Genomic DNA, 17,168 nt, shown 5'->3' with positions numbered 1-17,168 from the left:
CCCACCCGGCCGGCGGGGCCTATTTATCCCAGCGGCGAGGCCGGCCCCAGGGACGGCCCACCACCGCCCTGCCCAGCGTCCAGCCGCAAGGTAAACAGCCAGTTCTGGCCTTGGCGTTCAGGGCCCCGCCCGGCATGGACCCGGTGGGGAAACTGAGTCATAGGGGGCCGGTGCAGGGGTCATTGGGGTGGAGAGGCAGGTGGGACCACCCTCCAGCCCTCTCATTCACTTGCTTATTGAGTGCCTGCTGTATGCCAAGCCCCCTCAACTCACACTTGGGGAAACAGTCAAGGGTGGCTAAAGGTTAAGACCCACCTCCACCTCCACCTCCCTCCCTGCTTTGGGTCAGGCTGGCTCACCCTTCACTCCCTCCCTCCTCACTTGCTTCAAAACGGGGCAAGTGAGGTCTCCGTGCCTCTGTTTCCCCTACACAATGGTGGAAATGAGCGTCACTGTTAATGATCATTATGGTCAGGTGAAAGCAGGGACCCTCATTCTGCCTAACCAGGTCCTCCGAGGCATGCTCCTGGCCCTGACCCCAGAGAGTTGCAGTTGACGCCCCTCACCGTGTCTGGTTCCCCCTCTCTGTGGTTCTCTGCCTGGTGGGGGCTCGGTGGGGGCAGCCTGGGAGCCCAGCAGCGGGAGGCCACTCAGGTTCCTAGTCTGTGCAATTGGCTGTTGGTGTGTCCATTTCCCCCCCGGGGGAGGGGTGTACAAACGGAAGGGCTCCAGCTGGAAGTCTGAGGGGGGCCCCAGACTTCTGTTTGTCAAGACCTCACCATGCCTTCCAGAGCTCTGCTCCAGTTGCTGTGGGAACAGCCTGTAATAAAAATAAAAATTACTGCTAATCAGGAAAATCATCCTTCTCAGCCCAGCCATACTCATGAGCTGCAAAACACCTCAGTTTTCTGGAGTTAACCCTCTCCGTCCCTACCCTTTACCACTACCCTCCAAAGGCGTACAGCCTCTATTCTAAGGGTGGGGAAATTGAAGCCCAAAAGGTGGAAGTGACTAGCTTAATACCGCTGCAAGGGGAGGGTGACGCCAGGGTAGGGTCATAGCCAGATCTGTTCTCCTGAGAGGGTATGGAGAAATCAATGAGGGCTTCCTAGAGGAGATGGCAAGGAAACCTAAAGGAAAGGGAGGACTCCGATCAGCAGAGGGAAAAGGTGAAGACAATTCTGACAGAGGGAAGCACATGAAGCTTGCAGGTGGGGAAACTTCAGGCACATTCATTTATCCCACAAGTTTGCACTGAGCACCTACTGTGTGTCATGTCCTGTGCTAGATGCTGGGGATACTGGGTGAACAAGCCTGCCCCGGCCTCTCCCTCACGGGTAGCCCAGGTTGGTGGGAGGCAGCTACGTAATCATCCAAAGGGGCCAGGACTATGATGCAGGAGCTCCAAAATGTGCCTGACCCGGCCTGCAGTGGGAGGCGTCTGGGCTGGCTCCCCAAAGGAGAAGGGAACACCAAACAAGGACCAGGAAGATGAGGGGGGACACGGCCAGGCAAGGAAGTGATAGAAAAGCATTCCAGCTAGAGGAACAGCATACACAAAGCCCCTGAGGCAGAAATGGGCGTGATGGACAGGCTGATCTCAGGGTGGAGAGATCTTGGGGCTCAAAAGATGGGAGGCGTCTGGGCTGGCTCCCCAAAGGAGAAGGGAACACCAAACAAGGACCAGGAAGATGAGGGGGGACACGGCCAGGCAAGGAAGTGATAGAAAAGCATTCCAGCTAGAGGAACAGCATACACAAAGCCCCTGAGGCAGAAATGAGCGTGATGGACAGGCTGATCTCAGGGTGGAGAGATCTTGGGGCTCAAGAGAAGCAGCAGTGCCAGTGGTGTGGGGCTCGGGCTGTGTTCCGAAGGCAATGGGGACTCACAGAGGGTGAGTGAGGAGGGGTAGGCCTGGAGGGGAACAGCTGGCCCCAGCCTGGGCAATTCCAGTGAAACACCCGCCTTGCCTCTGCCTGCCATGAGCTCACCTCCTGTTTTTCTTGGCATCTGGCACACCTGGGGGCCACTCTGGGCTGGTGCTGGAATTCTTGGGAAAACCACGGCTCCAGCAGGGCCGGCAGGCATGCGTGTGCCTCATGCAGCTGGGACAAGGGCACATGGAACCCAGGCTCCTGCCACAGGCTTGGCACGAGGCTGAGGCTTGAACACACGTGGCCTTGTTCGGGCCATGGGAAGAAATGGGGAAGGGCACTTCAGGCAGAGGGAACAACTCAGGCAGAGTCTCCGAAGATGTCCCTGTTTGCATATCAGACAACAGAGGACCAGAGAGGGGCATTCTGGTTTCAGACTCTTGCCTCCTGGGCCCCACCAGCCCTGAAATACACTTTCTAGTAGCGTCCCCTTCCTCTTCATTTCCCAGCCTTTGTGCCTGCTGTTCCCTGCCACTCTAAATACCTTTCTCTGTCCTTTTAGTCCTGGCTCTGATGTCCCCTCCTCCAGGAAGTCCTCCTTGCTCTTCTTGGGCAGTGCTCAGAAGCTGGTGCTTGTGGGACAGCCCTCTGGGACCTGTGGCAGAGTATTCCTGGTGGAGAATGTTGAGGTGGCCTGAACCTGGGGACTGTGTTTAGTTCTGGGGACTCCTTAGGAGTCTGGGGGCTGATATAGAGAGGGAAGGCTGGGGGATTTAGTGATCTGACCTGTCTGTGCCTGTTTCCTTACCTATAAAATGAGGGTGATCCTTGTTGAGAGGATTGAATGAGCAAACCCATGTGCAACATCTGGCTCTAGTGTCACCTCCTTATACAATAAGGGAATTAATTACACACGATGTCACTTACACCTTAGAGAGCTTTTATTCACATTTTCCTGGGAGAGGAGATGAGACCTCAAGGTCACACAGCCAGGATTAGCACTGGGGAAGGCGGGACCTCTGAGGCCTTCACACCCCCCTCCCTGCCCTTGGCCACGGAATCCAGATGAGAAATGCTGGCCCAGGTCCCTCTGCCTGGTAGCTCCTGGCCTGAGCCTTTGGCTGGTACCCCAGCCAGCTCCCTTTCCCACCACACCAGCGGATCTGGGAGCCTGGCCAGGCTGGGCTGAGGGGCTGGGGCCTTGTGATGGGGCTCCTGGGGCCCCTCCTGGCAGAAGCCTTTTGGGCCAGGAGACATGTGGGCGCCCCCAGCTTGCCCAGCTGCCTCCTCTGGTGAATCCAGAGGGAAAATATGTCGGGAAGGCAGCCGCCCTGCCCTGGGCGGGCCTGGCCACAGGCCCAGGGTCTGGGGAATTCATCAGGGCCAAGAGGGAGGCCACAGTTGAGGAGCCTGACCCAGCCTGCCTCTGATGGCCCCACTGGACCCATCTCTTCCGAAGGACCAAGTGGCAGGGGCCAGGCGGACAGGGTGCCGTGTGGGCACTGGAGCCTAATAGACCCATCCTGACTTGCTCTGTGACCTTCAGCAAGCTCTGCCTTCTCTCCCACCTCCATTTGCCCCAGCCCTGTCCCCATTCTGTCCCAGGCTTCCTGAAAGATGATGATAAAGGAGAAGATAACAATAAATATAATGCCTACAGTTTTATTTTGTAAGTACCAAACACTCAAAACCTTGCCAACCACTTTTATGGGTTTTCTCTTTCTGTCTTCCTCATCCCACCCTCTGCAGCCCCAGGAGGCAAGGAACTGGTCATCGGTCATGAGTCCGCGTGGGAGGCAGCAGAGCACAGTGGTGAAGGTCTTGGTCTCTGGCATTTGGGCCCTGAGTTTCATATTCCAGCTCTGCTGTGTGACCTGAGGCAAGTTGCTTAACTTCTCTGTGTCTCAATTTCTCCTCTCTCTCTCTCTCTCTCTCTCTCTCTCTCTCAAAGACCACCTTCAAAAGTTTATTATATTGCCCTGACCGGTTTGGCTCAGCAGAGAGAGCGTCGGCCTGCGGACTGAAGGGTCCCGGGGTCGATCCCGATCAAGGGCATGTACCTTGGTTTCGGGCACATCCCCAGTGGGGGGTGTGCAGGAGGCAGCTGATCGATGTTTCTCTCTCATTGATGCTTCTAAAACTCTATCCTTTCCCTTCCTCTCTGTAAAAAATGCAATAAAATATATATTTTTTAAAAAGTTTATTATATTGTAAATTTTTTCTTCTCAAGGTTAGCAAGCAAAGTTGCTACAGGAGAGAAAAAACTTTAGAAATAGAAAACCCTCTGAAATTTAATGATGCAACATTCAATGGATACTGATTTCTAAGAACAATTTTGCACGGCCATATCTTCATTGTTTTCCAAGGATAACTGTGGCTGGGCAAGGACCACCCTGCTCTATGTCTGTGTTACCGGGAGAGAGACTGCCTGCAGGGCTAACTGTGGAACTGTTGTTCTCTCCCTCGGTCCCGCTCTCTCTGTCTGATGAACTGAAAGATGGAAATGCCTAAAGATTTTTACACAGTAGCAGTTAAAACCAAGGTGAAAATGGAGACCATCAGAGCTCCACCTCTGATGGTAAATTAGTCCTTGGAAAGTGATGAGCCCTCAGTTGGTAACATCTCCACTCTCCAGATGAGCAAACTGAGGCTTAGCAAGGCAGGTTTGTCCCATGTCCTCTCAATTTTGGCCCTGGGGGCTCAGAGAGGGAAGTCACACAGCCCCTCCCCTCCTCATGAAGGCACCTAGCCTCATCACAGGAAGAGAGTCCCCCTCCCCACAGGTTTCTGGGGCTCTGTCTGGAGATGGTGGGTTTGTGGACAGAGCCTACCTCCTCCAGTCTCTCTCCGGCTTCCATCCCAGCTCATTAACAGGAGCCGCTTGTTCAGCCCAGTGATGGATGAATGGAGCTGAGGGTGGGGTGTGTTTACCCATCAGTTGCCTGGCGGGCAGGGGCCTGGCTGGGGCATGGGCCGGTAGGGGAGGGAGCTACCAGGTAGGGAGGAGCCCCAGTCCCAAAGTGGGAAGACTGGCACACAGTAGGTAACAAATAAGTGATTATCGTTCAGTGGGATGAAATTAAATAACTTCATTCACTGGACAGACGTTGACCCCTCCCCACAGTGAGCAGGGTGGAGGCAGTCTTGGCCTTTCAGTTCCGTGGTGGTGGCTTCGAAGGCTGACAAGTGCACTCAGGCTTCATGGACACTCACGTGTAACCCAGCAGTGCCACACGGTACGCTGACGTAGGGCTGCACAGAAGTAGGGCCAGCTGGGTTGGAAGAAGGAGCCCAGGGGTTAGGGAGGCCCCTCTGCAGCGGGATGTTGGCACCAGGACCTGTACAGGTGAGTGGTTCTGGTTAACTAGGAGCACCCCAGGCAAGGGGCACAGCAGGGGCCAAGGCCATGTGGGATGTGCCTGATGTGTTCAATGAAAAGGTAGGTACAGCTGGAGCAGAGGGGCTCTGGAGGGGGAGGAGGGTGGGACCATAGGGAGGATGTGGGATGAGAGCCCTGTGCAGGGACAGAGAGCTGTGAGCTGAGAGCCATGGTTGGGTTCCACGGGCATCTCTAGGCCCATCTCTTTCTGCTCTCTGGCCCCTTTGCCTAGGCTGTGACTGCTCCTGGTGCATCATCCCCTTTAACATGGCTAATTTCTTCTCATTTTAGCTGTGTTAGTGGCCTCTTCTCACCTCCAAAGTACCCTCAGCATCCTCCATCACAGCTTGAGTATACTGTGTGGCACTGCTGGGTTACATGGGGTATGTGGGTATGTCAAATGAGCCCCACTATCTTGTTCCCCACCATGTCGCCAGCATCATGCACACATGATGGAATAAATGAATGATGGATTGGATGTATAGGTGGGTGAAAATGGTTGGATGATAGGTGAATAGATGGGTGGATGGGTGGATAGATGAGTGAATGGATAGGTGGGGTGGATGAGTGGATGGATGAATGGATGGGTATATGAACATGGATGGATGGATGGATGGATGGATGGATGGATGAATGGATAGATGGATGAATGAATGAGGGATGGATGGATGGATACTGGTTAGATAGATGGGATAGCTGGATGGGTGAATGGATGGACAGACAGATGGGTGAGCAGATGATTGGAAAGGTGAGTGGATAGGTAGGTCAGTGGGTAGATTAGATGGATAAATGGACTCTCCCCAGGATCCTCTCTGGCTATGTGGCAACCCCATTCAGAGGTCACTGTGAGGAGTAAATAAAAGAAGGAAGGTAAAGCACACAGTAGGCAGCCATCTATTGAATCTTCCTGACTATTCACTGGGTTGAATAATTACTAGAGCCAAGGAGTTCCAGAGAATCCAAGAGCCATAAGACACAGAACAAGGAGACAAGGAACTAAGAAATGACAGAGCCATGACATTATGGGTTTATGGAGCCGTGGGACCACAGAGTGCCAAAGCCACAGAACTGTGGGATCCCGGGGCCATGGGACCACAGCATACTAAGGTCACAGAACTGTGGATCCTGGGATCACGGGACCCCAGAGTGCTAAAGTGACAGAATTGTGGGATCCTAGAGCCATGGGGGACCATGGTTTTAAGAGAGCATGGACCCAGAGTGTTGTGGCCACCAGCCAGCAGAGGCACAGAACTATAGGATGGAAGCCACGGGACCCAGGAGGGCTGAGACACAGCACTGAGGCCTCCCACACCTGAGGTGCCACACGATGGAGTCTCCGAATTGACCCCAGCGGAACCATTCTCTCAGGCACACCCTCACCTGCCCACTGTCCACGGAGGCTCCCAGGGGCCACGGAGCTACGAAGTGCCTTTCCCCCCATCTCTGGGGAAGCCACAGGAGAGAAGGACCACACCATCGCCGACTCCTGCAGCCCGCCAGCCACCACTCAGTGAATCCCTGTGCCAAGTGAGGCTGTCCAGGTGCCGAGAAACAATACCAACCTCCAGCCAGGCGTGCTGGGACACGGAGTGCTCAGCAGCAAGTGGAAAAAGAATAAAAAAGTTACTTCTACATCCATGTCCTTTTAAAGGCTACCAGCAACATGGCCTGGCGGGGAGGCTGGGCCCTGGCACATCCCGCTGGGCAGTGGTGGATGCTGAGTTGCCTCCTTTCCCCAGCTTAGCTGCCACCTCTGCTCATGCCAGGAGTCACAGCTCAGCTCAGATTCCACCAGACACATCATGTATTAATGAGCTCTCCCGGGACAGCAACTTCTCCCGGCAGACCGTACCCTCAATGCCCAAAACAATTAGTCTGTTTTGGAGAGGGGAACACGCCCAGGATCACAGAGAGCCAGAGCCAGAACTCAAGCCCCCCCGTCTGGCCCTGTCTGGTTTGGTTCAGAGGATAGGGTCCCAGGTTCGATTCTGGTCAAGGGTTGCAGGCTCGGTCCAACATGCAGGAGGCAGCCAATCAATGATTCCCTCTCATCATTGATGTTTCTATCTCTCTCTTCCTCTCCCTTCCTCTCTGAAATCAATAAAAATATATTTTTAAAAAACAAACCCCGTCTGTTGGATGCTGAGCATGAACTCATCAGAACCCAGCGAGGCTGCCTGTTGGAGCCCCGGCTGCCTCCTCCTGGAGCCCTCGCCATTTGCTTCCCGAAGTGGCAAAGTGAGGAAGCCAAGGCATGGGACTCAGCAATGTCTTCCCTCCACTGAGCTCAGAACATGAGCCAGGGCTGCTGTGGGGACAAAAGGAGATCACAGAGCGTGCGCACTGGGACTCGGTATTGCTGGGCTAGAAGTACCTTGCCCTTTCCCACCTTCCACATGGGAAAGCAGAGGGCCAGGGAGTGGGCTTCCCACGCTTCCGACGCCCTGGCACAAATGCAGCCGACCCCTGAAACGAGGTTACTGGGAGAGAAAGCCCATCCCTCATTGCCTTACCCCAGCGGCAGGGCTGCCTTTCCGCAGGGCTGGATTCAGAAGCCCAAATATGCCTTCAGGATGTCTCTCCATCGGCTTTCTTCCTTTAAAACAGAAGTGACAAAATACACATGACGCAAAATTTATCATTTCAACAATTTTAAAGTGTACAATTCAGTGGTTTTTAGTCATGCAACCATCACCTCTATTTCGTTCCAGAATATATATTTTTTGTCTTTCCTTCCAGAATATTCTCATCTTCCAAATGGAAATCCCACTCCCCATTAATAATCACTCCACGTTCTCCCCTGCCCCCAGCCCCAACCACTCATCTACTTTCTGTTTCTATGGATTTGCCTCTTCTGGACATTTTCATATAAACTGAATCCTACAACATGCATCCTTTTGTGTTTGGGTTCCCTCATTGAGTATTTCTTCAAGGTTCATCCACATTGCAGTATGTATTGCAGCTCCATTCCTCTTTAGGCCTGAATAGTGTTCCATTGTATATATAGACCACATCTTGTTTATCCATTCTCCAGTTGAGGGTCACTTGAGTTATGTCCACCTTTGAGCTATTGTGATAACGAATGCTATGAACATGTGTGTGCAAGTTTTTGTTTGAACACCTGTTTTCAGTTCTCTTGGGTATATGCCCACGCGTGACATTGCTGGATCATATGATAACTCTATGTTTAACTTTCTGAGTAATGCCACACTTTTCTACAGCAACTGCACCATTGGACACTCCGACTAGCAGTGCACAAGGGTTCTAGTTTCTCTACATCTTTGCTAACACTTGTTTTTTAAGTTTTTTATTACGGCCATCCTAATGGATGTGAAGTGGAATCTGGTGATGGTTCTGATTTGCACCTCCTGGTCATCTCTCTTCCTGTCCCTTAGGGTGCAAAACTGGGCCAGGTCCCGAGGAAACAGATCACCTTTCCCCTGATAGGCCCAGAAGATATCCCAGGGCTGACTCTCATTGACCCAGCTCAGAGTGCCATGACCCTCCCAGAACCAATCACTGTGGGGGGAGATGGGAGACCCCAGATAGAGGAGGGGGGTCAGCCCCACCTGGACAGCACTAGATATTAAACGTGGTGAAGCCTGGTCCCCTACCTCAGATTCCTGACTCAGGGGCTTTCTGGATCACAGGCTGTTGAGTCTGACCTGCTTTAATGGGGGTGACTCTGGTGGTGTCCCCAGCCTCTATCCCAGCCGTGGGCAAACTACGGTCCGCGGGCCGGATCCAGCCCATTTGAAATGAATAAAACTAAAAAAAAAAAAGACCGTACCCTTTTATGTAATGATGTTTACTTTGAATTTATATTAGTTCACACAAACACTCCATCCATGCTTTTGTTCTGGCCCTCCGGTCCAGTTTAAGAACCCATTGTGACCCTCGAGTCAAAAAGTTTGCCCACCCCTGCCTATCCTCTGCCTCCAGCTCCACGCACTACATCTGAGGCCCCTCTTGCTGCCTTCTGCCCTGGGGAAGGGTGGCAGTCCCAGCTCCAGCCCAGGCCTCCTGGGAGGCTTCCACTGAAGGCAGCTCCAAGCCCAGCTGAGGCCCTTCCCTACTTTGCTGGCCTCTTGATCTCCCCTGGGTATCAGGCAACCTTGACCGTCCCAAGGAAACAGGTTTGGCCCACAACAGCAGTTGCCACCAGTCTGTTATTTCCAAACGGCTGGTGTACGGCAGAGGAGGAGCCAATGGAAGGGGACTCCTCACCCCATCACCGGGTTCAAAGCTGCTCCCAGCGCTGCTTCAGGTCCTGAAGAGCTGAAATAGGAAATATAGAATGGCCGGAATCGTCAAGACCAGAGCAGTGATCAGGGCCCCGAGCTGGGAGGGCATGAGGGAGGGAGGCAGGGAGCAAACAGAAGCCCAGAGAGGGCAAAACATTTGCTCAGGGCCCCACGGTAAAGGAGAAGCAGATCTGATTCCAATCTCCACCTTTTTTTCTTTTTAAAAATTTGTTTCATTGTGGTAAAGACACATAATACAAAATTTACTATCTTACTTTTTAAGTGTGCAGTTCAGTGCCATTAAGTGCATTCGCACTGTGTGCAAGCATCACCACCACTTATCTTTAGAACTCTTCATCCCGAACAATTGAAACTCTGTGCCCATTAAACAACCCCCTTTCCCCCACCCCCAGCCCCTGGCCCCCGTCTCCGTCTTCTCAATCTATACTTGAACTACTTCCTCTTCGAAACTGGGATAGATAATCAGGCCCAAAAGTTATTTAACCCGCCCGATTTTAAACAGCTGACTTGCTCACCCCCTCGCCTGGAATATCTGGGACCACTGGGGTCTTGTCGCTGGTGCTCTACTGGGGTGTGTGATTTCAGACCAACGTCACATTTTCCAGATGGAAACTGAGTTACCCGTCATGGCCGGAGAGATGTTGAAATCCAACTTCTGCCCCCTGCCCCGTTCCTGAACAGGCCCCAGGGTGGGTCTCCGGCTTGTGGGTTGGCGGGTGTCCCAGGGCCTACTTTTCCACCCACCACTGGGGTTGATGCTGGGAGGGGCAAGGCCTCAGTGCTGGTGCTTATTTTTTTAACCTTTGCAGCCAGAGACTCAAAGCTGAAACCATCCTGCCCGCCCTCAAACCCCCCACCCACCAGGTCTGGCCAGCAAGGCTACCCAGAGGCCTGACCCTCTGGACACGGGGCCTCCCCAAACCACACGGGTCATAGGACTGCGTCCAACTGCACATCTGGACTTTTTTTTTTTTTTTAAAAAAGAGAGAGAGTAGAAGGGAGGGGGAGAAACAGCAATGTGAGAGAGACACATTGATTGGTTGCCTCCTTCACACATCCCGACCAGGGCTGGGAATCGAGCCTGCAACTGAAATATGTGCCCTTGACCGAAATCTAACCCGGGACCCTTCAGTCCGAGGGCCAAAGCCCTATTCACTGAGCCAAACGGTCTAGGGCTACATCTGGACTTTTTTACTTGGTTCTGGTTTCCAGCTAGAGCACAAGGGCCTGGGGTGGGGAGAATGTGGGCCCCACTTGCTTGCACAAAGGTTTGGGTCAAGGGCTTGACCCATGCCCCCTGCCTGCCTCTCCCAAGTGGGTCCTGTCCAGGTCTGGCCATCAAAGGCCACTCCTTATCCCCAAGTCCCACGGTACCATCTGGAGCGGGAATATTCTGATCCAGACATGTGGATCCAACCGTGCAGCACACGGCCAAGGTGGGGCTGTTGGTCTCCAACATCACCTCGGTAAGGTTTCCTGCCTTAGGCAATCACTCAGGGCTGGGCCTGGGAGCTGGGCAGAGTCTGAGACTCCTCCCACATCCAATACCTCAGTGGCTCTTGTCCCCTCAGCCCTCCAAAACGTACAAGTACAAACACCTCCCTGCCCTGGTCTTAACCCTGGTGACTCCTGCCTGGAACCTGCCCCAGCCTATGACGCAAGGGAGCCAAAGGGGATACCTCAAAATTATAAATCAGATTGTTTTACTCTCCAGCTCACACACCCTCCATGGCTCCCCATTATTTTCAGAATAAAACCCATCTCCTCCCCATTGCCTGCAAAGCCCCACGTGATCTCACCTCACCTGTTCACCAGCCTGTCTCTTCCCGCTTTGCTCACTCTCCTCCAGCCACACTACTCGCTATCCTCCAATAGCCATACCCTTTCCCTACCCCAGGGCCTTTGCATGAACCATCCCTTCAGTCTGGAAAGTGCATCCTCCATATTTATATGGTACTTTCCTGGGCCTCAGCTTAAAGATCACCAACTCAGGAGGCCTTCCCCGAATCCTAAGCAAAAATATTTTTTACCTTCTTCGCAACACTCTTCATGCTTTGAAATTATATTCTTTGTTTGTGTTTTCATACAAATACAAATTGTACTTTACCCCCAGTGTGTACCATCATGCCCAGCACACACTAAGTGGGGTTGTGTCTTGTTGGGGATGAGGGGACATATCAGCCCTAGTGCCAACATTTGAGAAACATGTACCCTCTGAGTTCCCCTGAGTGCCCCCCCAATACCCCAGGATTTATAACTAAGAGCTCTGCCCTTAAGGTATGCCAGGGTGGTTGGAGCTGTGATGGGAGGCTCACATGGGGGGCAGGAAGAGGAACTTGCAAGTTCCAACTAAAGTAGGGATAAGAATCAGCCTGGTGGGGTGGGCTGGAGGGAGTTAATGGGGGGGGGGAGACATATGTAATACTTTCAACAATAAGGAATTATTTTTTAAAAATCTTCAAAAAAGCAAGCCTTTAACTTACCAGGAAAAAAAAAAAAAAGACTCAGCCACATCAGAGGCCACAAGGGCTGCTCAGGGTGGGGAAGCAGCACAGCAAAGACCTGGAGGTGACAGAGAACAAGGCAGCATTCCTGGGACTGGGTGTGGTGGGAGACAGGGAGATGGAGCCTGGCCTCCATCCCAGGGTGATGGGAATGTGATACCATGATAGGTATGTGAGCAGAGGGCAAAGCAGACTTGTACCCATCACCCTGTGCCAGGCAGCAGGAGGCTCCCTCCCCAGACCTCAGCAGCCTGTGGTTCAACATGCTCTTGCTGGCTGGGAACATCGCGAATCAGCTTTATACAGATTCTTGTGGAGTAGGTGGTGAGGCCGTCTGCCATCCCTGCCGCCACACGACTCAGGGAGATCCGCCATCGGCAGGAGCCTCCCAGGCCCAGATAATGTGCTGGTGGCCACCTGGCCCTACGAGGGCCTCTCCGCCTCCCCCAGAATGTCCAGGTGCCCCCAAGACCCTAGGTCTGGCCACCCCCTGCTGGCCCCCAGTGGATGCCAGAGAACTCTCCTTATTCCCCTGGAATTTTCCTAACAGGCCCTGCCAGCGTCTCCAGGAACATATGAAGGGAAATGTTTCCAGTCCGAGTAGGGCTGTTTTACGGTATTTGGGGCCAGGAGTCTGGCTGCAGAGTGGAAAGGCCTCGTCACACCTCTGTTCCTGCTGCAGAGCCGCGTGAATCCAGCCTGCCCTCCTCCGAGGCCTGGGTTCTGCAGGGATTTTCTAGCCACCAAAGTCCCCTCGCCCCCATCCTCGGACTGGGGAGAAATCCCCTGGAAATCCCCCGCAACAGCCCGAAGGCGATGCATGGTTCATCGTTTACTAACTCAACAAGCACCTGTTGCACTCCCACCAGGTGCCGATCGATCTCTGTGTCGGGTGCTGGGGCCATAGCGGGAATAAACGGGACCAGCCCTGCCCTCAGATGGGTATTACCCCCATGTCACTGGCTGAAAACAGAGGCCAGGGAGGGTGGCAGCTTGGCCGAGATGGTGCAGGGGCAAGCAGAGCAGTTCCAAAGTGGTGTTTTGTTTTTTCTAACAGAGTTGACATTCACCATTTTATTTGTATTTATTATGTATAACAGCAATGGGAAGGGAGAGGGATAGAGAGTTCAAAACATCGATGAGAGAGAAACATCAATCAGCTGCCTCCTGCACACCCCTTACTGGGGATGTGCCTGCAACCAAGGTACATGCCCTTGACTGGAATCGAACCTGGGACCCTTCAGTCCACAGGCCGACGCTCTATCCACTCAGCAAAACCAGTTAGGGCGACATTCACCATTTTAAAGTGAACAATTCAGTGGCATTTAGCACATTCACAATGTTGTGCAAACAGCACCTCTATCTGGTTCCAGAACATTTCCATCCCTCCACAAGGAGACCCCTGTTCCCCTCAGCAGTCACTCCCTGTCCCTCCTCCCACACTGATCTGCTTTCTGCCCCTATGGATTTACCTGTTCTGGACATTTCATATAAAGAGGATCATACCTGTGACCTTTTGTGTCTAGCTTCTTTCACTGAACATAATGTTCTCAAGGTTACTGTCTTTACTTTTAATTAAAATTTTATACTTTATTTGCTGAAATATTTTAAAGCAATCCAGGACCTCAAGTCATTTCCCTATTTCTTTGCTCCAAAAACATGAGGATTTTCATGTGTAACCCTGATGTGTTACCCATAATCCAATTCCCTCAGCTGTTCTAAAAGTTGACTTTTTACAGTCAGTGTGTTAGAATCAGGTTCCAAACGAAGTCCTCATTTGGTTGTCATGTCCCTATGTTTCTCTTTATCCTCTCCCTTTAAAAAAAATTGTGGTAAAATAACATAAAATTTACCATTTTAACCATTTCTAATTGTCCTGTTCGTGTCATTTACCAGTAAGTACATTCACACTGCTGTGCAGCCATCATCACCATCCAACTATAGCACTTTTTCATCTTGCAAAACTGCAACTCTGTCCCCATTAGACACAAACTCCTATCCCCCTTCCCCAGCCCCTGACAACCATAATTCTCCTTCTCTAGTCACTCATATAAGTGGAACCTAAGTATTTGTCCTTTTGTATCTGGCTCACTTCACTTAGCATAATGGTTTCAAGGTTCATCCATGTTGTAGCATGTGTCAGAATTTCCTTCCTAACATTTTTATGGCTGAATAATATGCCATCGTATGGCTATGCTACGTTTTGTTAACCATCCATTTGTCGATGGACACTTACCACATTGCTTCTATGTTTTAGCTATTGGGGGCACTTTCTCGGAACAGGGGCTTTAGTATCTGGGCAAGGACCCCAGGGAATGATAGTGCAACTGGTTAGAAGCCTGGAGAAAGCACTAGCCCAGGCTGAGCAGAGCAGAAATGCCTGGGTGAGCTGTCCTGGCAGAAACAGAGGGCAGTGGACATGCTGGGGTGGATGTGGAAACCCCCCATAGGATAGTGTCCCACAGGAGGGCCCAGAGGACACACCACTGGCCAAGGTATTCAGACAGAGGTGCCGGCACCAGGAGGAAGCTTGGTAGTGGCCTTCTCTGCAGGCCTCACGGAGCTGGGCTCATCAATGTTCGTGATGCCCTAAGTACTAGAGGCTGGGTGGGCACTTCACCACCAAGAGCCTGAGCTTTCAATTATCCTAAGACAGAGTGATGGTGAGGTTCACGTGTTGCCATGGTAACATCCACAACTAGGTAATTCTAACTAATCAGACTGGGCCTCACCAATCAGCTGAAAAAATAAAACTGAGGTTTCTCTGAGAAAGAAGAAACTCCAGCTTGTCGAAGCTAAACAATGCTGGACATTAGTTAAAATGGTCAGGGTAGATTTTAATCAGTAACATATTACGACAAAAAGAAAAAGGGTACAGTGTGAAGTGAACTCAACTTCGAGCATTTTTGAAACTTTAAATATGTTTTTTTATTGATTTCAGAGAGGGAGAGAGAGATAGAAACATCAATGATGATGAGAGAGAATCATTGATTGGTTGCCTCCTGCACGCCCCACTCTGGGGATCGAACCTGCAACCCAGATGGGTGTGTGCCCTGAATCGAACCGTGACCGCCTAGTTCATAGGTCGACGCTCAATCATTGAGCATTTTTATAAAATATATATTTTATTGATTTTTTACAGAGAGGAAGGGAGAGGGATAGAGAGTTAGAAACATCGATGAGAGAGAAACATCGATCAGCTGCCTCCTACACACCCCCTACTGGGGATGTGCCCGCCACCAAGGTACATGCCCTTGACAGGAATCAAACCTGGGACCCTTCAGTCCGCAGGCTGACGCTCTATCCACAGAGCCAAACCAGTTAGGGCTAATTGAGCATTTTTAAGTAGAGAAGGAGGGAACAGGGAGGAAGTTGAGTGGTGGCTCTGTAGAGTCAAGAGGTGAAAAATTACAGAAAGTACAAAGAGGGGCTGGTCCACATGAAACCCATCTGGATTCGCTAACTGGCACTTGGGGAAGTTCAGCTCCTCCCTCCCACAGAGGCTGGGGGATGGGACCCACCTTCAGGCACGGCTGCAACCAACAGTCGGTTCTTTTGGCAGCCCTGAGTTTTCTCAGGCAGGACCTTTAAGAGCGGCTGGGGTCATCCCGGAGATGTGGCTTGGGGCTGTTAGATACCTTGTTAGTGTTTTTTTTCCTCCAAGTCTTTATAGGCCAAGGTGAGATGGATGGGCAGCCACTGAGGGTGCCGCTTACTTAACACTCACACTCCAAACAAAGCAAGAGCAGAGGAGCAGGACACTGAGGGTGGGTGCCCCAGTGAAGAGTCATGAGTCCTTTGCCAATGAGCAGACCTGAGTGGACTGAAGAGCTGGTCAGGTGCTGGGAGGGAGGACTCTGTGGTGAGTTTGTACTGTGACAGCCCCCCACCCAGTCCCTCACCACAGTGACCTGTGGGCTTCTGCTCCAGTGACTGTTCATTGCAGAAGGGGGTGCCCAGATATTTCAAGGACTAACAGACATGGGGTGAGCTGACATCAGTACCCGCAGACCAAGGAGTCACTACCACGGCCTGCAGACTGAGGGTACAGTGGTGGGGTGCCAGGTAGTGAACTGAGTCCTGGAGGAAGTCCAACTCACAATGGACCAGCTCATCCATCCCCAAGTGTGTGAATAGAGCTGATGAGAACGAATATGCTTAGAAGTCAGGGAAAGTTCCTCCCGCCATTAAGTGACTGGCCTGGGGAATATAAGAGTGGGAAAGGCCATAGGAATCCGTCCGAAGCTGTCCCCATCGCAGCCCAAGGAGTAAAACGGACACAATATCCCACCCATGGAGATTAGGCCACCATCAAAGGCCTAGACTAGGCCCTAGAGCAGTGGTTCTCAACCTCCTGGCCCTTTAAATACAGTTCCTCATGTTGTGACCCAACCATAAAATTATTTTCGTTGCTACTTCATAACTGTAATGTTGCTACTGTTATGAATCGTAATGTAAATATGTGATATGCAGGATGGTCTTAGGCGACCCCTGTGAAAGGGTTGTTCGACCGCCAAAGGGGTTGCGACCCACAGGTTGAGAACCGCTGCCCTAGAGGCTGCAGGAGGGTTCCCTGACTTCTCTGTTTAATTCTCTGGTCAACCATACAGACACGAGATAGGTCCTGGAGAATGATCATGTACTGCCACAGGCCTGACAGAATGGATGCCCTATCCAGCTACTGGGTGGATGAGGAGGCCTGGCCAGAGTCTATTACTGAGACTTCAGGTATATCACATATTGCCATTGGTTTGGCCCCTTTTCTTATATTTATTTATTTTCTTTTATTTATTTATTAGTGGTCCGGTGCACGAAATTTGTGCAGGGGGGGTGTCCCTCAGCCCGGCCTGCACCCTCTCTAATCTGGGACCCCTTGGGGGATGTCCGACTGCTGATTGGGCCTAAACCGGCAGTTGGACATCCCTCTCGCAATCCGGGACCACTGGCTCCTAACTGCTCACCTGCCCGATTGCCCATAACCACTCTGCCTACCGGCCTTCTCGCCCCCAACTGCCCCCTGCCAGCCTGCTTGCCCCCAACTGCCCCCCACTACTGGCCTGCTTGCCCCCAACAGCCCCCCTACTGGCCTGATCACCCCCAACTGCCCTCCCCTCCTGGCCTGATCACCCCTAACCGCCTCTGCCTC

The sequence above is a fragment of the Myotis brandtii genome, unplaced genomic scaffold, assembly GCF_000412655.1.
Source record: "Myotis brandtii unplaced genomic scaffold, ASM41265v1 scaffold421, whole genome shotgun sequence".
NCBI lineage: Eukaryota > Metazoa > Chordata > Mammalia > Chiroptera > Vespertilionidae > Myotis > Myotis brandtii.
This window is presented reverse-complemented; position numbering follows the sequence as displayed.